General features: G+C 38.1%; 1 long non-coding RNA gene across 1 annotated transcript in view; it reads right to left on the reverse strand.

Annotated features, from left to right (window-relative positions):
• Positions 1-463: 463 nt before the first annotated feature.
• LOC144899779 (uncharacterized) overlaps positions 464-26,943 on the reverse strand; it is a 29,357-nt gene continuing 2,877 nt past the window's right edge. Inside the window, exons 2-3 of the long non-coding RNA XR_013628067.1 lie at positions 15,998-16,063; positions 464-973 (exon numbers count right to left, since the gene is read on the reverse strand). This is a non-coding gene — a long non-coding RNA (uncharacterized LOC144899779). The remainder of the gene's footprint in view (positions 974-15,997; positions 16,064-26,943) is intronic.

Genomic DNA, 26,943 nt, shown 5'->3' on the forward strand with positions numbered 1-26,943 from the left:
TGTCGTTCAAACAAAAGGGGCTCTAGCGTGGTAGGTGACGACTTTACAGCTGCTTCTTTTATAATAATAATAATAATTCTAATACATTTGTCGTCACCTTTCAAAACACCCGAGGTCACTGTACGTTCAAAAAAAGACAGAATACAATACAATATAATATACTTTTGAGTTGCGATTCGAAGGTGTCAACAGAGTCAAGTAAACGGATGAAAGTTCTAGCACCAAAGTGAGCGGGAAGGAATGTGGGGACGGGGGGGGGGTCAGGTCGGTTGAGCAAGTATGGGGGCGCAACGTTATGAAGTACTGACCCATGTTCATATAACAGTCCAATATGAAATCCCGTTGGCACATTAAAGTATTTTTCTTTTGCTGGTAGGGAATCAGGAACTCCAACCGTTTGTGCTTGATGCTTGCCTGGTTAGTAAACAAACGTAGCTTGAAGAAACACAGAAACCAAGTTCCCACTGTATTTCCAATGGGGAAAATTGTAAATGCAAAGAAATTGTAGGTGAAGCTTCCACTGTGTTTCTGTCAAGCACACCTCTAATCATTACGAAAAAGCTGCCCTGCCAGGGATTTGTCACTCAATAGTTCTATTCCTCCGCCTTCAGCCATTATGCAGCAGACCTCAAATGTACTCTTGAACAGAGGTTGTCAGGACACACGAAGCCACATCCCGTTTATTCCGACCGTTAATGGGGAATCACGACTCAGAATGAAGACTTGAAGGTTATAAGGAGGAGTTTGTATTGAATGCGTTGTTGAACTGGAAGCCAACGGGGGTTAAAGGGAACGGGTCTAATGTGGTCGGAATACCTTGTGTTGGTAATAATTCTGGCAGCGCAGTTCGGAATCAGCTGAAGTTGATGGATGAGTTGGAAGACCAGTCAGAAGGGAATTGCAGTAATCCAGGCGAGAAGTGACCGATGCGTTAAGGATTTCCGAGAGACGGTCGGAGTCGAGTCGAGAGATGCTGCAAAGATGAAAGAAAGCCGAGCGTGAGATATTGTTGATGTGGGATTTAAAGGAAAGTGCGTTGTCCGAGGCTCTTAACTTGGGAAACAGTAGGAACTGGGATTCCAAAAATTTGGATAGTAAGGGGACGGGATGACTAAAGGGAAGAACTTCACTTATACTACCGTTTAGTTTGAGCGAATTGGTAGACTAGGAATGAGGGGTTACCGTGATAGGATTATTATTTTTTTTTTGCTCATTAACCTTAACATCTGGCTGCACGGTGTTCGAGTGGTTAGCACGCAGGCCACACAGCTAGGAGACCCGACTTCGATTCCACCTTCGGGCATCTCTGTGTGGAGTTTGCATGTTCTCCCCGTGCATGCGTGGGTTTTCTCCGCCGTTTTCTTCCTCCCACATTCCAGAAACATGCTAGGTTAATTAGCAACTCCATATTGTCCGTAGGTATGAATGTGAGTGTGAATGGTTGTTTGTCTATATGTGCTCTGATTGGCTGGCCCGCCTCTTGTCACATGTTGAGACCGATGTTTTTTTTTTTTTTTTATATCCGACTGATTTTATTTGTTGCAGTTCTCACTTTCCATTACAGTTTGTCTACAATGGACGAGTGGTTAGCGCAAAGGCCACACAGCTAGGAGACCCAAGTTCGATTCCACCCTCGGCCATCTCTGTGTGGAGTTTGCATGTTCTCCCCGTGCATGCGTGGGTTTTCTCCGGGTACTCTGGTTTCCTCCCACATTCCAAAAAAAACATGCTAGGTTAATTAGCGACTCCAAATTGTCCATCGGTATGAATGTGAGTGTGAATGGTTGTTTGTCTTTATGTGCTCTGTGATTGGTTGGCCACCAGTCCAGGGTGTACTCCACCTCTCGCCCCAAACCCTGCGACCCTCGTGAGGATAAGCGGTAGAAAATGAATGAATGAATGAACCTCATAGCGGACCGCTACTTCATCGTTATACGTTGCATATTACCGCGGCTGTAATGACCTTGTGGCTTATTTCAAGTTGCGCCAATTCTCGCACAAGAACAATTGCATTAATGAACAATCATGCATGCCCAATCACGCTGGGTCTAGCCCCTCCTCTTCCAAACATGCCGGACCACCAGGCTTGAGTATGAATGTATATATGTGAATAATACGTCTCCATAAACTGCATAATTAGCGCTATAAATCAAATCCTTTTTTCCCCTGTAAATCCGTGCTTACTTTGAATAAGCCCGAATTGTGCTCTTTATGTGTTCCTTCTGCCGCACTAGTTTGCATTCAAAGTAACAAAAAGAGGAAGGAGCCGCCTGCAAACGGCCTTTATCAAATTAATGCCAAGGTAATATTAATGAAGTCCATTTTTCCTCTTTTCTATAACTTTGCCTCTTAATAAGTCACAATAACTAATACAGTATTACACTGCATCAACACTTTACACTGAAATCAAGATAATTCAGAATACAAAGGCCAGCTTAGATACCTGATTTTGCCGTGCAGGCCTGGTTTTAGTGCTGCTTCGGAAAGTTCTGGAATACATTGCATTATAATTCTCATTTATCAGATATTTGCCCATACAGTCAAACCTTAGTTTTCTTCCGATTTGGTTTTGGTCTTAACTTTTCACCACATTTTTCCAAGTTTTTTTTTTAACAATATGGCACATAACAAACTAGTAATGTCGGGATGTATCCTCAAGATTAAGTTTCACTTCCACTACTGAAACACTTATATGCTAGGACTATGTTAAAAAGCCATAGCATTTCAGTATGTGGAATCAAACTATGGAATGGATTGAGTAAGGACCTCAAACAATGCACAACGATGAGCCAATTCAAGAAACAATACAAGCAGTTGATGTTTGCTAAATACAAGGATGAAGAGTCTTGAACCAGTCATGATGTGCTATATATATCACTATATTGACACTTACTATGGTACACATTATGTCATTGGATGCTCATATCACCTCCTACTTTGGTACGTGACAAAAAAAAATTTAAATTAATAAATAAAACTAAAAAAAAAAACAAAATTAATAAAATAAAGTAAAAAAAAAAACAACTTAAACTATATTAGGAAAGCAGGAAGTGAACAAATGTAACAGTTACTGATTGTAAAAGTACCAGATGGAGGGGTAGGATTTAATAAGCTTTGCTTCTTCCTACTCCTTTTGGACATGTGGAACTGTGAACTGATTATGTGATGCATTCAATTGTAATCTGATGCATGTTCAAATGAAATAAAACCATTACCATTAACACTACTTTATTCTCACGCTTTAAACATGTGGTTTTAATTTTTATTTTTCTGCACAAAATATGAAAAATAAATCAATCAATCAATCAGTAATAAATAAATATAATAATAACTTTATTTACAACATATTGCGCAACTGCAGGGTCTGGAGACACATGCTAACTCGCAAACTAGAGAGCTAGCGACCTAAACGGTAGCCTTCAAGTTATTTCCTTTCAACTTAAAAAGCCAAAAACTTACCACTTCCACACGGATAGGGAGGATAACTATTAACAGTTATTTAACCTTTAACATGAACATTAATCAAACGTAATAATTTTTTTCTGGGTACATGATACCATACAGCATCCATATCAAACATTAAACTTTCATATCAAGGCGGGGGCCTCAAACTAGTGTCCTGCGGGCCGACATTTGGCCCGCGGGCCGCGTGTTTGAGACCCTTGCTGTATGGTATCATGTACCCAGAAAAAAATATTACGTTTGATTAATGTTCATGTTAAATAACTGTTAATAGTTATCCTCCCTATCCGTGTGGAAGTGGTAAGTTTTTGGCGATTTAAGTTCAAGTTGTGGTTTCTTAAGTTTTTATTATTTGCCGTTTTATTATTATTATTATTATTATTATATTTATTTATTACTGATTGATTGATTTTCTTTATTCTTTATTTATTCATTTTTCATTTTATTTTGTGTAGAAAAATAAAAAGATATTTGAGAACAGTGGAATGATGTGGCCCAGTCTCACCCAGACCCTAGCTCCAGTGGCCCCCAAGTAAATTGAGTTTGAGACCCCTGGATTAGAGTAATGGACCGCCAGATGAATTGAAAAAAAAAAAAAACAAAAAAAAAACACACGAGGACTCCGGCTATACGTTGAGGCAACAAAATGTCTACCCAGCATTCCCTTTGGAGACGAGATGGGAACATGCGGTATAAGCCTCGGGCTGCTGTGGGAGACTGAGGCTCAGTGGCAGGACTACAAAAAGGACTACGTGAAGGATCTGGTCTCAAAGTTAATTAATCCTTAGTGGGAAGTCTGTGGGTATAGGCAGGCTAACTGCGATGACAGTCATGCGCTAGGCTAGGAACAAAAGAGCAAGAGTGACGTGATTAAAAGAAAGGACACTTAGCCTGAAGAGAGTAGGAGTCGCTCCTTTGGAACCGCCCATTAATTCCAACACAAGGACATGAAAACACAATTAGTTTGCTGCAGCTATTTGGTGGAGATACTACATAGACTACAGATGACTCGGTTTTTGGTCCATGTGGAGATCTGAGGTGTTAAAACCCAAATTTGACTATCTTCAATTCAAACGTGTCACCTAAAAAATCTACAAACAATAACACGGTCATAGCCACGTTTTTCGAGTTTTTCTCTTTCCGAATAACAAAAACGTTTATCAAAACAAACAAATCGATGGTTTGTACTTCAATCTTGGTAGACATGATCCCGTACAAGCTGGAAAACACCGTCGAAAAAATTGCATTATATGTACAAAAATAAAAACACTTGATTTACTTTATTTGCCTTTTATGTAACCTACAAATGTGTAACACATGACACATTTGTGTAACACATGACACAACACATGACACATTTGTGTAACACATTTGTAGGTTGAATAAAAGGCAAATAAAGTAAAAACACTTTTTGCTCCTTAACTTTGTAAAACACATGACACATTAAATAAAAGGCAAATAAAGTAAAAACACTTTTTGTTCCTTTACTTTATTTGCCTTTTATGTAACCTACAAATGTGTAACACATGACACATTTGTGTAACACATGACATTTGTAGGTTAAATAAAAGGCAAATAAAGTAAAAACACTTTTTGTTCCTTTACTTTATTTGCCCTTTATGTAACCGACAAATGTGTAACACATGACACATTTGTAGGTTAAATAAAAGGCAAATAAAGTAAAAACACTTTTTGTTCCTTAACTTTGTAAAACACATGACACATTAAATAAAAGGCAAATAAAGTAAAAACACTTTTTGTTCCTTAACTTTGTAAAACACATGACACATTAAATAAAACGCAAATAAAGTAAAAACACTTTTTGTTCCTTTACTTTATTTGCCTTTTATGTAACCTACAAATGTGTAACACATGACACATTTGTGTAACACATGACATTTGTAGGTTAAATAAAAGGCAAATAAAGTAAAAACACTTTTTGTTCCTTTACTTTATTTGCCTTTTATGTAACCGACAAATGTGTAACACATGACACATTTGTGTAACACATGACACATTTGTGGGTTAAATAAAAGGCAAATAAAGTAAAAACACTTTGTTCCTTTATTTGCCTTTTATGTAACCTACAAATGTGTAACACATGACACATTTGTGTAACACATGACATTTGTAGGTTAAATAAAAGGCAAATAAAGTAAAAACACTTTTTGCTCCTTAACTTTGTAAAACACATGACACATTAAATAAAAGGCAAATAAAGTAAACACTTTTTGTTCCTTTACTTTATTTGCCTTTTATTTAACCTACAAATGTGTCATATGTTTTACAAAGTAAAAACACTTTTTTGCTCCTTAACTTTGTAAAACACATGACACATTAAATAAAAGGCAAATAAAGTAAAAACACTTTGTTCCTTTACTTTATTTGCCTTTTATTTAACCTACAAATGTGTCATATGCTTTACAAAGTAAAAACACTTTTGCTCCTTAACTTTGTAAAACACATGACACATTAAATAAAAGGCAAATAAAGTAAAAACACTTTTTGTTGCACGTGATGTTGGTGTTTACGTTTTACTGGGCATGCCCCCATTGAATATTCTGGTTGATTGTAGCGCCGCATGTAGACACGCCATTGGAATATTCCTTTCCATGTATACCATTGTTTTCGAAAAGGTCATTCGGAAAGAGAAAAAGTCATGTAAACGTGGGTCTATGAATCATTATGACTTGAATGTTGAATGTAGGGCTTACGCTTACATAACTGCAATTATTGTGGTAAAACAATACAAATACAACAAATAGTACATGGTGTTTTCGGATAATCGGCTATATTCAAATAGAAACATTTGTTTTCACAGCAGTGTTGGCTTCGACTTAAACCAAACGGCGAGTCCAACATAACGTAGTGCCTCACGTTTTCTTCGATTTCCTACTAAATTGACATCTTGGCTGCAGTGTTTCCTCAACAGCTTATGTACTTTCTTATATAGTTTCACACACGTGTAACAGAATACAGAACTAGAACACACGTGACATAACAAAAGGTCTGAGAAAAAGTCGACTTGTCAGTCAGAAAACATACGTGTGGGAAGCAGGCAGCCGCAACACTCCGCCCGCCTCTGTTTCGCTTTCGTAACATCAAGCGCTCCCCGCCACATGACGAGCGTCACTCAGGGGATTGGAATCACGGATAACGCAAACAGCTAAAAGACGGGGCCGGGAGCGGAGGCCGCGTTGTCATTGTTGTTGTTTTACAAGCTCTCAAGGAATTTGGGAATTAGGAGAGAGTATTTTGGAGGGGAAAAATACACCTCAAAGTTTAGCTAGCATCAAAGTATGTTTCATATTTACTCTTTTTTTTAATATTTTAATATGAAAAGAGATGGTAATAGACAGTGAAGTAAATCTACTGACCTTGCTGTATAAGTGTATAATGAATTGATAAAACAGGAAACTCTTTTCATTTAATGTCATTACTGGAAAAAAAAGTAGCAGAGTATGAGTAATGGTTTTTGTATTGATTTTTTTTTTTTGCTCCTATTTGCAGGCTCAGCTACAAAAAAATAAATAAATAAAATACAAATAAAGTAGGCTGGCCAAATATTTAATTTAAGAAATAAGAAAATGAAAATATTACACATTTACTGACTCTACATTGTACATAAATAGATGAAATAATGAAATACTACACTAAAAATGTGTGTAGTTTGTATTGATTTGAATTACAGAAATAAATCAGTCCATTGATTTAATATTTATCATTTTTATTATTTTTTTTAATCATTTTTATTATGTTTATTATTATTATTATTATGTTCATTATTATTATTACTATTTGCATTTTGTTACCCTGTACCAGTGACATGAGCAATAACAACGTTGAAAATGAAAATATTACATATTTACTGACTCTATATTGTACATACATGAAATACTACACAGAAAATGTGTTTAGTTTGTATTGATTTGAATTACAGAAATAAATAAGTACATTGATTTAATATTTATCATTTTTATTATTATTATCATGTTTATTATTATGATTATTCATGTTTATAATTATTATTATGTGCATTTTGTTGCCCTGTACCAGTGACATGAGCAATAACAATAAAGTTGAAAATGAAAATATTACATATTTACTGACTATATTGTACATAAATACATGAAATAATGAAATACTACACTGAAAATGTGTGTAGTTTGTATTGATTTGAATTACAGAAATAAATCAGTACATTGATTTAATATTTATCATTTTATTATTTTTTTTATCAATTTCATTATTTTTTTTTCATTATTTTTATGTTTGCTTTTATTATTATTAGCATTTTGTTGCCCTGTACCAGTGACATCATCAATCACAATAAAGTTGAAAATGAAAATATTACATATTTACTGACTCTATATTGTACATAAATACATGAAATAATGAAATACTACACAGAAAATGTGTGTAGTTTGCATTGATTTGAATTACAGAAATATATCAGTACATTGATTTAATATTTATCATTTTTATCATTTTTATTATTACTATTATTATTATTACTATTATTATTTGCATTTTGTTGCCCTGTACCAGTGACATGAGCAATAACAATAAAGTTGAAAATTAAAATATGACACATTTACTGACTCTATATTACATGAAATAATGAAATGAAATACTACACTGAAAATGTGTGTTGTTTGTATTGATTTGAATTACAGAAATAAATCAGTACATATTTGTCATTTTTATCATTTTTATTATAATTTCATTATATTATTATTTATTACTATTATGTTTATTATTATTATTATTAGCATTTTGTTGCCCTGTACCAGTGACATGAGCAATAACAATAAAGTTGAAAATATTACACATTTACTGACTCTATATTGTACATAAATACATGAAATACTACACTGAAAATGTGTTTAGTTTGTATTGATTTGAATTAGAAATAAATCAGTACATTGATTTAATATTTATCATTTTTAACATTATTATGTGTATTTTTATATTTAGTATCATTATGTGTATTATTATTATTATTATGTTTATTATTGTGTTTATTATTTGCATTTTGTTGCCCTGTACCAGTGACATGAGCAATAACAATAAAGTTGAATCTTATATTATTGTGACGCTGTCCCAATGTAAGCAGGTGGTTATGAAATATGAAACGCATTACGAAGTTTTAGATGTGTCAGAAGATGCGAAGCACGTAGCGCCAGCCCACACTGTAAGAGTATTTCTCTCTCTCTCTCCCCGTTCGTCCTTGACTGGCACCGTGGCGCTGATTTGCGTATGGCTGTCATCTCAAATTAAGGCCAATAGTTCATTTTGTACGCAGGCATTTTCAGCATGAATCAAAATGCGTCTCATCATCTGCAATAAGGCGGCCACATATTGAGCCAATCTCGCCGTTAAATAATAGAATCTGTGAGTAAATATGTGTTTCATTGACGACGAGGACTTCTTGTCCTTGAATTGAAGACTTTCCAGGATTCGTTACACGGACACGTAACGGACGACATAACCTAATTACCTCATCAAAAGTCATTGAAATTTCTTTTTTTTTTTTTTTTTTTTTTTTTTTTAACAGCAGGGATAAATCATTGTCTGTTTATGGCCTACAGATGATGATAAATTGCCTCCCGTGAGGCGAATTGACTGCAGGCCAAAATAAAAGCTCCTCTAAAGCAGATGTGTTAATCAAGGGAACGCTCCCTGCAAGGCGAATGCATCTCATTTAGCACAATGACGTTTTTATGGCGGCCTGACGATATCGCCGAGGAATGGAGAGGAGAGGAATGAAGCAGATCCCGTGGTCAACAGGGTCGGCCGCCACAGACCGGACACGTCGGTGTTATCTCGCGGGTTACTTTGACCTCCAATCGGAAAGTAAAGACTTGTAAAAACCCGCTCATGATCGATACTGCCATTCTGTCATCGTGTCGTCATGTTAGTTCTCATTTTAAAAGCACTTTTGTCGCTAAGTTCAGGATCAACTTACATACATGTGATAAGGATGCCTTGTTTATGTCTTATACAGGGGTCAGGCAAAATGGCATTATATGAAAAAAAAATTGCATTATATGTACAAAAATAAAAACACTTTTTGTTAGATAGTTAAATAAAGTAGAGGAACAAAAAAGTGTTTTTACTTCAATGTCATGTGTTACACATTTGTAGGTTAAATAAAAGGCAAATAAAGTAAAAACACTTTTTATATTAAATAAAAGGCAAATAAAGTAAAGGAACGAAAAAGTGTTTTTACTTTATTTGTAAAACACATGACACATTTGAAAGTTAAATAAAAGGCAAATAAAGTAAAAACACTTTTATATTAAATAAAAGGCAAATGTAAAAGAACAAAAAAGTGTTTTTACTTTATTTGTAAAACACATGACACATTTGTAGGTTAAATAAAAGGCAAATAAAGTAAAAACCCTTTTTACATTAAATAAAAGGCAAATAAAGGAACAAAAAAGTGTTTTTACTTCAATGTCATGTGTTACACAAATGTGTCATGTGTTACACATTTGTAGGTTAAATAAAAGGCAAATAAAGCAAAAACACTTTTTATATTAAATAAAAGGCAAATAAAGTAAAGGAACAAAAAAGTGTTTTTACTTTATTTGTAAAACACATGACACAATTGACGGTTAAATAAAAGGCATATAAAGTAAAAATACTTTTTTGTTCCTTTACTTTATTTGCCTTTTATTTAATATAAAAGTGTTTTCACTTTATTTGCCTTTTATTTAACCTACAAATGTGCCATGCGTTACACAAATGTGTCATGTGTTTTACAAATAAAGTAAAAACACTTTGTTCCTTTATTTGCCTTTTATTTAACCTCCAAATGTGTAACACATGACAAATGTGTAACATTACACATTTGTAGGTTAAATAAAAGGCAAATAAAGTAAAAACACTTTTTATATTAAATAAAAGGCAAATAAAGTAAAGGAACAAAAAAGTGTTTTTACTTTATTTGTAAAACACATGACACATTTGACGGTTAAATAAAAGGCATATAAAGTAAAAATACTTTTTTGTTCCTTTACTTTATTTGCCTTTTATTTAACCTACAAATGTGCCATGCGTTACACAAATGTGTCATGTGTTTTACAAATAAAGTAAAAACACTTTGTTCCTTTATTTGCCTTTTATTTAACCTACAAATGTGTAACACATGACAAATGTGTAACATTACACATTTGTAGGTTAAATAAAAGGCAAATAAAGTAAAAACACTTTTTATATTAAATAAAAGGCAAATAAAGTAAAGGAACAAAAAAGTGTTTTTACTTTATTTGCCTTTTATTTAACCTACAAATGTGTCATGTGTTTTACAAATAAAGTAAAAACACTTTTTTGTTGCTTTACTTTATTTGCCTTTTATTTAACACACAAATGTGTAACACATGACACATTTGTGTAACACATGACACATTTGTAGGTTGAATAAAAGGCAAATAAAGTAAAAACACTTTTTATATTAAATAAAAGGCAAATAAAGTAAAGGAACAAAAAAGTGTTTTTACTTTATTTGTCTTTTATTTAACCTACAAATGTGTCATGTGTTTTACAAATAAAAGTAAAAACACTTTTGTTGCTTTACTTTATTTGCCTTTTATTTAACCTACAAATGTGTAACACATGACACATTTGTAGGTTAAATAAAAGGCAAATAAAGTAAAAGGAACAAAAAAGTGTTTTTACTTTATTTGCTTTTTATTTATTTTTTGTTCCTTTACTTTATTTGCCTTTTATTTAACCTACAAATGTGTCATGTGTTACACATTTGCAGGTTAAATAAAAGGCAAATAAAGTAAAAACACTTTTTTGTTCCTTTATTTTATCTGCAATTGGAATATTTGGGTCCATGTGTACGTACCTAATGTTGTTGGACACTTGGCAACCCATTTATGCTTAGATCTGAGTGTTTATCATATTATTCTACTTCCGCTAAAAGTGAAGCGATCACAGTCAGCCGTCGGGAACCTCAAAGGTTCTCAATTAATGGTGACGCCATCTCTGAATTATTTTGATACAAGCGTATTTGAAACCGATGGGGTCTCTATGGCAGAGCTCACAGTGACCGCGGCATCTCTCAGTGTGGATTAGCTCATAATGTTTTTTTTTTATGCATCAATAGCCTTTATGTGACAATCACAAAAATGCCATTCCACGTTGTATTGATATATTCAATGGCTTGCCGCAGATGCTATTATGGAACCCCCCTCCCTGAGGCAGCTGCCATTCTTGCTTTCCGACTCGGTACGTAATTGACCATGGTCATAGTGCAAAGATGATGATATACATTACAGAAGAATGCAGCTTGGCCTTCATCAACCATAAGCCAGTAAGTCCTCCAGCATACATAGCAACCTACAAATATATCTATGAAGAATGTGGGCATTTTTTTTTTACTATACTTGCAGGAAAAGGCATGAAAAATAGCTTGAGAAGAAAAGAAAATATGCCGTTTATTCATGAACTCGGGTCTCCTAGCTGTGAGGTCTGTGCGCTAACCACTATACCACCGTGCAGCCCTATTGTAGTTAATTATTAGACAAAAATAATAAACAATATTAGAGCAAGTTTGGGTATTGTAAACAGTATTGTCAGTAACAGTACTACGAAAGCAGGCTTATGGTTAAAAAGACCAATAAGAATGACATAAATGAGGTTGTGTAAAGGTTTAATCACTACTTTGTAAATAATGGAACAAAGTTGGAAGAACAGGAATGGAACTACAGACAGGAAGTTAGCATTGTGTGTCAACTCATTTGCATACATTCTTCCTTGATTTTCTTGCAACATCGTATGTGGAGTACGGTGTTTACGTTTAACGGGATGTAACGTTTTGTCGGAGTTTGGCCAAAGTATATGTTTAGGATGCAACAAAGGTGTTCACGCCAATCACAGCAGAGTGGGCGTGTTCCGGAGGCGGGCCATGGGTGGAATAAATGAAAACTGACTGTTTTCAAAATGTAAAGGAAATACAGCTGGAATAGGTGCAGATTATGGAAGATCTAGAATGCCTTCTGCGTATGTTATTGTGTGTAGCGGCTCTATAGGAGTCCACAAAGGGCCAACAATGAGTATAATGTCTACTTTAACATCAAGGGTAGCTTTTGGACAATCTGACATTTTAAAATGTGGATGGAATAAATAAAAACTGACTGTTTTCAAAATATAAGGAAATACAGCTGGAATAGGTACAGATTCTGGAAGATCTAGAATGCCTTATGCGTATGTTATTGTATGTAGCTGCTCTATAGGAGTCCACAAAGGGCCAAAAAATCTGACATTTTAAAATGTGGACGGAATAAATTCAAACTGACAGTTTTCAAAATCTAAAGGAAATACAGCTGGAATAGGTGCAGATTCTGGAAGATCTAGAATGCCTTTTGCGTATGTTATTGTGTGTAGCTGCTCTATAGGAGTCCACAAAGGGCCAAAAAATCTGACATTTTAAAATGTGGACGGAATAAATTCAAACTGACAGTTTTCAAAATCTAAAGGAAATACAGCTGGAATAGGTGCAGATTCTGGAAGATCTAGAATGCCTTCTGCATATTTTATTGTGTGCAGCTACTCTATAGGAGTCCCCAAAGGGCCAAAAATCTGACATTTTAAAATGTGGGTGGAATAAATTCAAACTGACAGTTTTCAAAATCTAAAGGAAATGCAGCTGGAATAGGTGCAGATTCTGGATGATCTAGGATACCTTCTGCGTATGTTATTGTGTGTAGCTACTCTATAGGAGTCCACAAGGGCCAAAAATCTGACATTTTAAAATGTGGACGGAGTAAATTCAAACTGACAGTTTTCAAAATCTAAGGAAATACAGCTGGAATGGGTGCAGATTCTGGAAGATCTAGAATGCCTTCTGCGTATGTTATTGTATGTAGCTGCTCTATAGGAGTGCACAAAGGGCCAAAAATCTGACATTTTAAAATGTGGGTGGAATAAATTAAAACTGACTATTTACAAAATCTAAAGGAAATACAGCTGGAATAGGTGCAGATTCTGGAAGATCTACAATGCCTTCTGCGTATGTTATTGTGTGTAGCTGCTCTATAGGAGTCCACAAAGGGCCAAAAAAATGAGCATAATGTCTACTTTAACATCAAGGGTAGGTTTTGGACAATCTGACATTTTAATGTCAGAGATGCCAGAGCGTAGAATCGAACCCTGGTCTTCCCGACTGTGTGGCCCATATGATTAATATATGTAATGTAGTTAAAGTAAGTATTTTGACCAAGCATTTGGGTGGAATATTTATATCTCAACCTGCTGAGTAAAAGTACTAATGTTGGCCTGGTGCTATAGTAACCGTTCGGCTGGGTTGCAGTACTGTACTGAAGTACAGTGTTCCATACACACTAAAAAAACTGGTTATTTTTGTGTGCAGTATTCAATATACAGTACAAGAGTATGAATCCTACCTTTCTATCAAGGACCTCAGCCACCCAGAGAGACCTTGCACACACACAGAGAGAGAAAGAGGTGCTTACAGCTATTTGGGAGGAACGCCATTCATTTTCTAATCGTGCATACGAGGTTGCAGCACACAGCGCTGTGGGGGCCATCAGAGGGGCAACTGCACACCGGGGGGTGTCCACAACACATAGAGTTCCTAAAGAGTATTTGATGGTAAACACGCGGCTATTATGCAAACCAACAGCTCCGAGCATCAACACGCTGCTGTCTGACACATGGCTGATTGCAAGAGACCTCCACAGGCTCTTTAGCAATTGACGGCACTTTTGTTCTTCTTAATTAGCGCTGCCTTCACACGTTCCTAAGCATTGCGCACCGCGATTTAAAAAAAAAAAAACAATTCTGACAGAGAACTTGTCTATGACGAAAGACGACTATAACGTCTGTAATTACAACTCCCTGCCACTCATCTGCTGGGCGGATTCTTCTTTGTTTATGGCTCGTATTTATTTTATTTCGCTGTATAGCATAGTGACCATGTCCCAAAAGTGTCAACGCAGATGTCAGATTTGAGTCATGGTGTGTCAGTCATGAACGAACGGGTCAAAAGAACTAGTTCTTTTTTTACAAGGTCACCGCCCCTACAATACCAGTTCAGTTCGTTCAGTTGCAAGTGCTTTTTTTTGATTGGCTGGAGAGTCAGTTCACCGTTCCTTTTGCAGGGTGGGACTATCTGTGTGCTAGCCTGTCTTAGCCTGGGGTTAGCTGACTGAAAGACTGAGACCGAGAGATTGACCGTTCATGAACGAACCGTCATGAACGAACCGTCATGAACGAACCGTCATGAACGAACCGTCATGAACGAACCGTCATGAACGAACCGTCATGAACCCGTTCGTTCATGACCGACACATGACCGGGGAGCTGAGACGCTCGGATCGAACGTGAACATGAGGGAACGGACTGACTCAACACGGCTGACCGGGTCTATGGACAGGGAGAGATCACAGGCTAACGACCAATTGACCGAAATTACCAAAATTACCGTTACGAGTTCTTTTTTGCGAACGAATGAACCGCCCATAAAATACCCGTTCAGTCCACCGGCCGTTTTGTTCATGACCGACACAGCACTAGTTGGTCAGCTGTTGAGTCAGAACAAACGTGAACATGAGTGAACGGACTGACTCAACACGGCTGACCGGGTCTATGCACAGGGGGACATCACAGGCTAACGACCAATTAACCAAAATTACCAAAATTACTGTTACGAGTTCTTTTTTGCGAACGAATGAACCGCCCATAAAATACCCGTTCAGTCCGCCGGCCGTTTTGTTCATGACCGACACAGCACTAGTTGGTCAGCTGTTGAGTCGGAACAAACGTGAACGGACTGACTCAAAACGGCTGACCGGGTCTATGGACAGGGGGACATCACAGGCTAACGACCAATTGACCGAAATTACCAAAATTACCGTTACGAGTTCTTTTTTGCGAACGAATGAACCGCCTATAAAACACCTGTTCAGTCCGCCGGCCTTTTTGTTCATGACCAACACAGCACTAGTTGGTCAGCTGTTGAGTCGGAACAAACGTGAACATGAGTGAACGGACTGATTCAACACGGCTGACCGGGTCTATGGACAGGGGGAGATCAGAGGCTAACGACCAACTGACCGAAATTACCAAAATTAAGAGTTCTTTTTTGCTAACGAATGAACCGTTTTGTTCATGACCGACAGAGCACTAGTTGATGAGCTGTTGAGTCGGAACAAACGTAAACATGAGTGAACGGACTGACTCAACACGGCGGACCGGGTCTATGCACAGGACTAACGACCAATTGACCAAAATGACCGAAATGTCCAAACTGACCTAAAAGAGGTAGGTTTAAAAAAAAAAAACTGTACTGTATATTTCTGGACCATAAATGGCAACTGGGCCGCACTTTCCACACCACTTTCTTACATGGCCACAAAGTAACCGCTGCTGTATACCACAGTGGTCAGCATTCCAATAGTTTTTGGTTTCTTTTTGATTTGTTTGACTTGAATTGACGTCAAAGGCAGGAGAAAAAGTTGCTAAACTAATGAAGTCAGTTAGCACACAATAAAAGCCTTACCTCATCTCCTCCAGAAGCCCGCTTACAGCATCCTGATGTCCCCTGGCATCTTCCCTTGCCTGCGCCCTAAATCAAAAAACAGCGGCCTTTTATTAATAGCCTGTCAGCAGAGTTAACATTTGTTTCATGTGTATTCATCTCAACAGCTTTTACAAATAGCCCGCTGCTTGTGAACTCGCTCTTGAAATATTGGTAGCGGGTATTTATTTATTTATTTATTTATTTATTACTTCCTCATGAATTTCAATGACATAGGGAATGTATGGCTCTGTCTGCAGAGACGCTGCTCTCGTCTTCGGGGCAGAACGCGTGAAGAAGAATACAGTATTTATTTAGAACACTCACAAAAAAAACCCCACCGAGCACAATAGTTTGTAGCTAATGGGAGGAAGTAGCATCGGGGATTGAATATTCTGCCTCCCTTCCTTCGTTCTTCATAGAATTGATTGTCGCGTCTTGAAGCGCCGGACTCAAAATGGAGTGCGGTGCCCGTGGATTCAATTGCGAGAAGTTTGGAAAGCTTCGAAATTGACGGCTGGGAGCGTTTTGAAATGGAAAAAGGAGGTCAGAACATTCAGTGAGAGTACAGAAGTCCGTTGCAATATCGTGGTTTGGTTATCGTTTTTTTACAGAAATGAATTAATTATGACCGTTTCATGGTAGACTCCGGTCTATACGTCAAAACGAGGGCCGTCAATGTTGACGCGTTAATGACGCCGGTATTTTTTCGAGGTGTGAAGTCGAGTTCTGTGCTAGCATTAGCATCGAACTAGCTAGGGAAAGATTTTCAACCCCTCAGTAAAACATATGTACATTATACCAATGATCATCAGCTCGGCTGCACGGCGGTCGAGTGGTTAGCGCGTAGACCTCACAGCTAGAAGACTGGAGTTCAACCTCCGTTAACGGAAGTTTCCATTAACACCGGTATTTTTTGGAGGGGTGAAGTCGAGTGCTGTGCTAGCATTAGCATCGAACTAGCTAGGAAAATATTTTCAATCCCTCAGTTAAACATACGTACATTATACGAGTTCAATCCCACTCTCATAGCTAGGAGACCAGAGTTCAATTCCATCCTCGGCCATCTCTGTGTGGAGTTTGCATGTTCTCCCCATGCATGCGTGGGTTTTCTCCGGGTACTCCGGTTTCCTCCCACATTCCAAAAACATGCTAAGTTAATTAGCGACTCCAAATTGTCCATAGGTATGAATGTGAGTGTGAATGGTTGTTTGTCTATATGTGCCCTGTGATTGGCTGGCCACCACTCCAGGGTGTACCCCGCTTCTCGCCCAAAGAAGACAGCTGGGATAGGCTCCAGCACCCCCCCGCGACCCTTGTGAGGATAAGCGGTAGAAAATGAATGAATGAATGAACAAATTTTGCCATGAAACTATTAACTTTTGTGGCATCCATCTTTCCAGTTGTAGCCACTGACGCGTTCACGATACGAATGTTTAGTGTGCGAGTGCAAATCTCATTTTATAATAATGGTACATTAACAATGTCTCCTAACGAGCCGCTCGCTCACATTGCCAAAGACTAACAAACAGCTTTCTGTTGATCAGAGAGACGTCAGGCCCTCTGGAGACCACTCTCATGAATAGTCATAGTTTTATAAGGCAGAGGAGTACAACAACAACTTCCTCCAGGTGTGTGTTAGAACTGGTTAAAAATAATACGGTCACCGGGGAGTGTCTGTAAAAAAAAAAAAAAAAAAAAAAAAACAAACAAAAAAACAAAACAAAAATATATACATATATATAAAACATCCACAAATATTCCTTAGAAACACTTTCTTGGTGTGTTGCTGGCACAGGAAAATATGCCCGTTCTTTCTTGAGCACAGTAATTATTCACGTATTTTTCCTCTGGAACTTGAATTTATTCGTAAAACCTAAAAATAAAGCAAAAACAAACAAAAATGCTAAATAATTGTAGAGTAGTAAGAAAATAATATATACAAATTTGCCCGTTCTTTGTTGAACACATTAATTATTTTCTTATTTTTCCTCTGGGACTTGAATTTATTCGTAAAACCTAGAAATAAAGCAAAAACAAACAAAAATGCTAAATAATTGCAGAGTAGTAAGAAAATAATATATACACATTTGCCCGTTCTTTGTTGAACACATTAATTATTTTCTTATTTTTCCTCTGGGACTTGAATTTATTCGTAAAACCTAGAAATAAAGCAAAACCAAACAAAAATGCTAAATAACTGTAGAGTAGTAAGAAAATAATATATACAAATTTGCCCGTTCTTTCTTGAGCACAGTAATTATTTTGTTATTTTTTCTCTGGGACTTGAATTTATTCGTAAAACCTAAAAATAAAGCAAAAACAAACAAAAATGCTAAATAATTGTAGAGTAGTAAGAAAATAATATTTATAAATTTGCCCGTTCTTTCTTGAGCACAGTAATTATTTTCATATTTTTCCTCTGGGACTTGAATATATTCGTAAAACCTAAAAATAAAGCAAAAACAAACAAAAATGCTAAATAATTGTAAAGTAGTAAGAAAATAATATTTATAAATTTGCCCGTTCTTTCTTGAGCACAGTAATTATTTTCTTATTTTTTCTCTGGGACTTGAATTTATTCGTAAAACCTAAAAATAAAGCAAAAACAAACAAAAATGCTAAATAATTGTAGAGTAGTAAGAAAATAATATGTACAAATTTGCCCGTTCTTTCTTGAGCACAGTAATTATTTTCTTATTTTTTCTCTGGGACTTGAATTTATTCGTAAAACCTAAAAATAAAGCAAAAACAAACAAAAATGCTAAATAATTGTAGAGTAGTAAGAAAATAATATATACAAATTTGCCCGTTCTTTCTTGAGCACAGTAATTATTCTCTTATTTTTCCTCTGGGACTTGAATATATTCGTAAAACCTAAAAATAAAGCAAAATGAAAACAAAAATGCTAAATAAATGTAGAGTAGTAAGAAAACAATATATACAATTTTGCCCGTTCTTTCTCGAGCACAGTAATTATTTTCTTATTTTTCCTGTGGGACTTGAATTTATTCGTAAAACCTAAAAATAAAGCAAAAACAAACAAAAATGCTAAATAATTGCAGAGTAGTAAGAAAATAATATATACACATTTGCCCGTTCTTTGTTGAACACATTAATTATTTTCTTATTTTTCCTCTGGGACTTGAATTTATTCGTAAAACCTAGAAATAAAGCAAAAACAAACAAAAATGCTAAATAACTGTAGAGTAGTAAGAAAATAATATATACAAATTTGCCCGTTCTTTCTTGAGCACAGTAATTATTTTCTTATTTTTTCTCTGGGACTTGAATTTATTCGTAAAACCTAAAAATAAAGCAAAAACAAACAAAAATGCTAAATAATTGTAAAGTAGTAAGAAAATAATATTTATAAATTTGCCCGTTCTTTCTTGAGCACAGTAATTATTCTCTTATTTTTCCTCTAGGATTTGAATTTATTCGTAAAACCTAAAAATAAAGCAAAAACAAACAAAAATGCTAAATAATTGTAGAGTAGTAAGAAAATAATATATACAAATTTGCCTGTTCTTTCTTGAGCACAGTAATTATTCTCTTATTTTTCCTCTGGGACATGAATTTATTCGTAAAAACCTAAAAATAAAACTAAAACAAACAAAAATGCTAAATAATTGTAGAGTAGTAAGAAAATAATACATACAATTTTAAATATGTCATAAATTGAGTTATATATCAAAATTGAAATTAAATGTTGTTTCTTATATTTTCCCATGCCCAATCCGAGGGACCGTGGATGGATGACCAAGTTCCACTGGTGTCCTTCATGATCAAAGTGACAAGTTAGGATTTCCTGAAAACTTTGCATAAATCAGATAAAAAATTCTGCAGGGAACATCCCAATCACCGATCGGATCTTTTATAACGTTTATATTGCCGTGTTTGTTTTGGAAAATGGAAAGTTGCTGAACTTTTCCATTCATTTATTCCACACGTCGCGGCCCATCCATCCATTTATTTTTGTTTTGTTTTATTTATCGCCGTCCTTTTTGTCTCCGCTTGTCTGTAAACACGGCACATTTCTCATCACGCTGCTCTTTGCTATCAGATGGAGGAAGAAATAGATTGTATCCTTCCATCCACTCTTACTATCTATTTGTCAGAGCCTCGGATTTCTGGGAGAACACAAAGTGAAGTGGAACGCGAGGACCTCTGTCAAGGTTCAGCCAATTAACACGAGCTATTTGCGTCAGTATGTCAGCATGAAAAAATATTTTTCTTTCATTATATTACCATGAACAGAACAGCAGGTTGTTGCAATAAAACATATTCCTATTGGTAATACTAGCGCGCAGACCTCACAGCTAGGAGACCAGGGTTCAATTCCACCCTCGGCCATCTCTGTGTGGAGTTTGCTGGTTCTCCCCGTGCATGCGTGGGTTTTCACCGGGTACTCCGGTTTCCTCCCACATTCCAAAAACATGCTAGGTTAATTAGCGACTCCAAATTGTCGCCAATTAACCTAGCATGTTTTTGGAATGTGGGAGAAAACATGCAAACTCCAGACAGAGATGGCCGAGGGTGGAATTGAACTCTGGTCTCCTAGTTACGATGTCTGCGTGCCACCACTCCCCCACCGTGCAGCTCCACATTGTGATGTTATGAGAGTAAATTTGGAATGGTGCAAACAAAAATTGGCAGTGTGACAAGAATAAAGTCAGATTGTTGCGAAAACAAAGTTATATTACCATGTAATGGTACGAAAAAAAATGGTTCTAATATAAATAAAACAGTGTCATAGTAACGTAATGATGTCCCATGCGTCCAATCCCGATTCCTACACTGCTCCACCTCTGATCTTTTGGCATCATACCTAAAAACTCAATAGTTTTTAGGTATTTTACACACGTTCACTATGTTTGTGGACGCACTGAAGGTGATTCCGGTTTGGAATACTGGGAAGTGTTTTGAAATTGTCCACTTGACAGGGACAATGATGCTGATTTATAAAAGGAGAGCAGCGTTTCCCCGCTCGGGGCGGCTCCATTTGCTAAATGATGCTTAGGTGCTCACTTTTCTTGCTGCTGTTGACCTGAGCCTGAAGCGCCTCTGCATCTGCGCGGTGGAAGAGAGTGCGTAGTGTGACACGTAGTGGGCCGCCTGCTCTGTGAACAATGGAGCCCAGCCTGTGGGCTGATAATGAATAGTGCATTGCTGACTGCATTACGGGTCCGCTAGCTGGCAACGTGAGGGAGGATTGAATGAGGTTACGCTTATGATGGGAATGCTGGGATGTTGCGGGGGGGGGGTTGCAAAGTGACGGGACAACATAAACGGGGAACTAAACCTTTTATTATTAAGGATCTTGCACAACACAGCAGAAACAAAACCAATGCTGTAAACGGGATAAGGCGCAAACTGCTGAGCTAGCATTAATAGCAATGACAAGTTCAGCGTAAACATGACTGTAAGTGTAACACGCACATGCAGAGGTATATAAAAATGAGTACTCGTGATACCTCAAATGCAGCCACCGCCATCTTGTGGCTGTGCAATTCCCCTCTGAGGTGCCAGAGAGTATAGAGAGTGGCCTACAGCAGCTCCTGTGTGAATGTGCTTGTTTTGAAGTTGCATCGTGCTAGTATTCTACATACTAGAAAAGTATTCTACACTGGTCTCTAGGTTCAGTAATGTCACGTTGATGAAACAATCGTCACCATGCTATGCTATGCTATGCTAACGTTTGAGTCCCTCATCTTATATTATGTGTAAGATGGCTTATTTTTCATTAAGTGTACTCTAGTGTAAAGATGACTAAAGGGGTTGTGTTTATAATAATAATAATAATAATATAATAATGTTGCACGGTGGTCGAGTGGTTAGTGTGCAGACCTCACATCTAGGAGACCCGAGTTCCATTCCACCCTCGGCCATCTCTGTGTGGAGTTTGCATGTGGGTTCTCTGCGGGTACGTTCACGGAGAAAAATATTGAATAAAATATTCTCGAGGTGGCTGCACGGCGGTCGAGTGGTTAGCGCGTAGACCTCACAGTTAGGATACCAGAGTTTGATCCCACCCTCGGTCATCTTTGTGTGGAGTTTGCATGTTCTCTCCGTGCATGCGTGGGTTTTTTCCGGGTACTCCGGTTTCCTCCCACATTCCAAAAACATGCTAGGTTAATTAGCGACTCCAAATTGTCCATAGGTATGAATGTGAGTGTGAATGGTTGTTTGTCTATATGTGCCCTGTGATTGGCTGGCCACCAGTCCAGGGTGTACCCCACCTCACGCCCGAAACGGCTGGGATAGGCTCCAGCATAAATATGTTGAGCGTTAAGTTGCTGTGTGATGAGTTTAGTGTTTTTTTAGTGAGATGGCACTGTGACTCCCACTGTTCCCAGGGTGTACCCCGCCTCTCGATCGAAACGGCTGGGATAGGCTCCAGCATAAATATGTTGAGTGTTAAGTTGCTGTGTGATGAGTTTAGTGTTTTTTTTGTGAGATGGCACTGTGACTCCCACTGTTCCCAGGGTGTACCCCGCCTCTCGATCGAAACGGCTGGGATAGGCTCCAGCATAAATATGTTGAGTGTTAAGTTGCTGTGTGATGAGTTTAGTGTTTTTTTTAGTGAGATGGCACTGTGACTCCCACTGTTCCCAGGGTGTACCCCGCCTTTTGCCCGAAGACAGCTGGGATAGGCTCCAGCACCCCTGCGAGGATAAGCTATCTACAAAAATATTCTGTTTATTAACATGGAATCCTACTGCGCGGATCATCACATATCACGGAAGCAATTAACCGCACAAAACGAGGGACGAATATACGCCTCACGGAGCTCAAATATTGATTCACCATAATAGACACCCTTTGTGTTGGATGAATTCGTCCGTCGTACCTAAAACAAACACGGCTAGGTTTGACCTATTAGATTTATGCAAACCACTAAGCCACGGGTGATATTTACTTTCAAATGACGATGCATGTCGTCCACCAAAAAAACCCTGGCGTCTTTACAGGACAAATGTGGTCCTCCAAATAATATCCCCCGAGTGTTATTTTAAAGCTCTTTAATGAGCTTCCCGTGGTGCAACATTTGGCATTTGTAACATTAATGCTATAATGAAGATGAACTTGTCGGCACAGCTCATTTGGAAAAAGGACCATTGTTAATGTCACCACCTGGCCTTCTCCTTTTACCGTGTATTGACCGACTTTAAGGGGGGACTCAAATGAAGGCTTTAGTCCAGTACATGCTGAGGACACGTAGGTAAAGACGTTATCCATTTATGGAGCTTTATAATCATAATATATATAATTTGTATAGCGCTTTTCAGAGTACTCAGACACTTTACAGTAGAGAAAAAAATACAATTTGAGTAAAAGATGCATTAAAATACAATATCCAAACATTCATTCATTCATTTTCTACCGCTTTTTCCTCACAAGGGTCGCGAGGGTGCTGGAGCCTATCCCAGCTGTCTTCAGGCGAGAGACAGGGTACACCCTGGACTGGTGGCCAGCCAATCACAGGGCACATATAGACAAACAACCATTCACACTCACATTCAGACTAATGGACAATTTGGAGTCGCTAATTAACCTAGCATGTTTTTGGAATGTGGGAGGAAACCAGAGTAGCATCGTTGTGGCATCGTTGTTTAGACATTTTGTCTAAAAATGCACTCCCTTGTCTGTTTTCTTCTTTTCTATCCCCTCCTGCTCCGGTCTGACCACTCCAAATTTGCAAAACATCATTCATTCATTCATTCATTCATTTTCTACCGCTTATCCTCACGAGGGTCGCGGGGGTGCTGGAGCCTATCCCAGCTGTCTTCAGGCGAGAGGCGGGGTACACCCCGGACTGGTGGCCAGCCAATCACAGGGCACATATAGACAAACAACCATTCACACTCACATTCATACCTATGGACAATTTGGAGTCGCTAATTAACCTAGCATGTTTTTTTTTGGAATGTGGGAGGAAACCGGAGTACCCGGAGAAAACCCACGCATGCACGGGGAGAACATGCAAACTCCACACAGAGATGGCCGAGGGTGGAATTGAACCCTGGTCTCCAAACATTAATTCAGAGCTAAAAAAAACAAGCTAAAGCTACTTACTATTGAGCGAGGTCTTAAAGTAACCTCTTTTCTTGAGAAACCGGAATAGGAATACAGCTGGAATAGGTGCAGATTCGGGAAGATCTAAAAAGCTTTCTGTGCTGGTTATTGTGTGTAGCTGCTCTATAGGAGTCCACAATTCAATACAAAGGGTAGACAAATTAGCATAATAGGTCCTTTTTAGGCTGCACGGCGGCCGAGTGGTTAGCGCACAGAACTCACAGCTAGGAGACCAGGGTTCAATTCCACCCTCGGCCATCTCTGCGTGGAGTTTGTGTGTTCTCCGTGTGCATGCGTGGGTTTTCTCCGGGTACTCAGTTTTCTTTCCTCCCACATTCCAAAAACATGCTAGGTTAATTAGCGACTCCAAATTGTCCATAGGGTCAATTAAGCAGTTGTTGGTGTTGATGGAGATGTAAAGCTGAATATCATCGGCGTTGCTGTGGAAATTGACGCCATGACGACGGATGATATTGCCAAGTGGGAGGAGGATGTCGAGGATGAAGAGGAGAGGACCACTTTGGAAAAGTAGAACACAGGGTGGCGTACAAGTGGTATTTAAGTTGTGTTAATTGGAAAATGGGGGTTGTGTATTCTGTGCGGACACACACCCGGGTGCTCTATATTCGGGGAACAGCCTTTCTGGGCCCATAACAGCACATCGGGCATTCATCCACCTGTGTCTTTTATACACAAGGCAGCGACGCGGGACATTCTGCAGTCCTCTCAACCCAAAATTGCGGAAGCTATTAAAACATCTATTTATGTAACGCGACACAGCCATATAATCATTATGTTAGTTAATGGACCCGTGCCGCAAAACGCAATGAGACAGTGGAGCAGAAAATGATGCAACTCATAAAGTGTGATTACCATACCAATTCCCGAGTGAATCCTTATCCTTTCGAAGTTTTCTCTCTTTTTTTTTTTTGCAGTACAGTAATAGCGTAGCGGCCCCCGGATGATGACACTGCAGTCTCACTCGCTAAAACCCAATCTCCGAAAATCTGATAAAAAGGGAGACAAAAAGAGAACGTTTGACTTCTTCAGTGACGCCCATCAAGACAGACGGTCCTATATATCGTCTTGTATTCAATTTGTCTGCTTTTCCCGCCCTTAATTGGTTCCGCTAGAAAGATTTTACACATATTTCACATACAATTAGCTCATTTTTCACTTCCTTTTGGAATGGTCTGGCCTGTCTGTCAGTTTTAAAAAGCAAATGTGAACCGTGAGCTTAAAAGTTTTCCGACCCGTGGATTAAATGGAAAGGGGCGGATATGGAGGGGCTTGAAGTGGTTAGCATCACCAGAAAACTTTCCTCACGAGGGTCGCTGGGGGTGGCTGGAGCCTATCCCAGCTGTCTTCGGGCGAGAGGCGGGGCACACCCTGGACTGGTGGCCAGCCAATCACAGGGCACATATAGACAAACAACCATTCACACTCTCATTCATATTCATTCCTGTAAAATTTGTAAAATTGTAATTTGTAAAATTTACAAAGATTATTTGTGAGGAAAGTTGAAATGTCCCCGATTATAACAGTGGGAGTCACAGTGCCATCTCACAAAAAAAAAACACTAAACTCATCACACAGCAACTTAACACTCAACATATTTATGCTAGAACCTATCCCAGCTGTCTTCGGGCGAGAGGGGGGGTACACCGTGGACTGGTGGCCAGCCAATCACAGGACACATATAGACAAACAACCATTCACACTCACATTCATATTCATTCCTGTAGTAAAATTTACAAAGATTATTTGTGAAAAAAGTTGAAATGTGCCTGATTATAACAGTGGGAGTCAGTGCCATCTCACAAAAAAAACACTAAACTCATCACACAGCAACTTAACACTCAACATATTTATGCTGGAGCCTATCCCAGCTGTTTCAGGCGAGAGGCGGGGTACACCCTGGACTGGTGGCCAGCCAATCACAGGGCACATATAGACAAACAACCATTCACACTCACATTCATACCTATGTACAATTTGGAGTCGCTAATTAACCTAGCATGTTTTTGGAATGTGGGAGGAAACCGGAGTACCCGGAGAAAACCCACACATGCATGGGGAGAACATGCAAACTCCACACAGAGATGACCGAGGATGGAATTGAACCCTGATCTCCTCGCTGTGAGGTCTGCGCGCTAACCACTCGCAACTTGGCTCGCTCCATTACATTCCGGTGGATTCCATTCCATTCCGGATTGTTTGCGACATTTGGTTCCAGTTGGTGGACACGCTTGCATCAAGCAATGGGCGCAACGAAGATTTGAAACAATTTGAAATGTTCTTGCCGCCAAACTCCATTTTTGCCGCCGTTACGGGCCACCACGAGCCAGTTGGGAGGCAGTTTGAGCCACTGCACGCCACGAGGCACCACAGCTAATTGCTTTGGCGCAAACTGGCAATAAAAATAAAAATTAATTAGGAAAGCAGGAAGTGAACAAATGTAACAGTTACTGATTGTAAAAGTACCAGATGGAGGGGTAGGATTTAATAAGCTTTGCTTCTTCCTACTCCTTTCGGACATGTGGAACTGTGAACTGATTATGTGATGCATTCAATTGTAATCTGATGCATGTTCAAATGAAATAAAACCATTACCATTCCAAATGACTCGGAGCTTTCACGTTTGTACAGTGATGAAACGTCGTTGATCAGAAGTGGCTGACAGGCAGGTAAGCCGAGTTCAATTCACGGGCAAACAGAAACATTGGTGGGATTTAAAAAAAAAAAAAAAAAAAAAAATCAACAACCAACTACTTAGTGTCAGGACAAATGACACGTACTTACAGCTCGTTCCAAATAAAGTTTAAACCTGGATGTCAGCGTTTTCCAAA

The sequence above is a fragment of the Doryrhamphus excisus genome, linkage group LG9 (assembly GCF_037039965.1).
Source record: "Doryrhamphus excisus strain RoL-2023G ecotype Guam linkage group LG9, RoL_Dexc_Guam_v1.1, whole genome shotgun sequence".
Classification (NCBI taxonomy): domain Eukaryota; kingdom Metazoa; phylum Chordata; class Actinopteri; order Syngnathiformes; family Syngnathidae; genus Doryrhamphus; species Doryrhamphus excisus.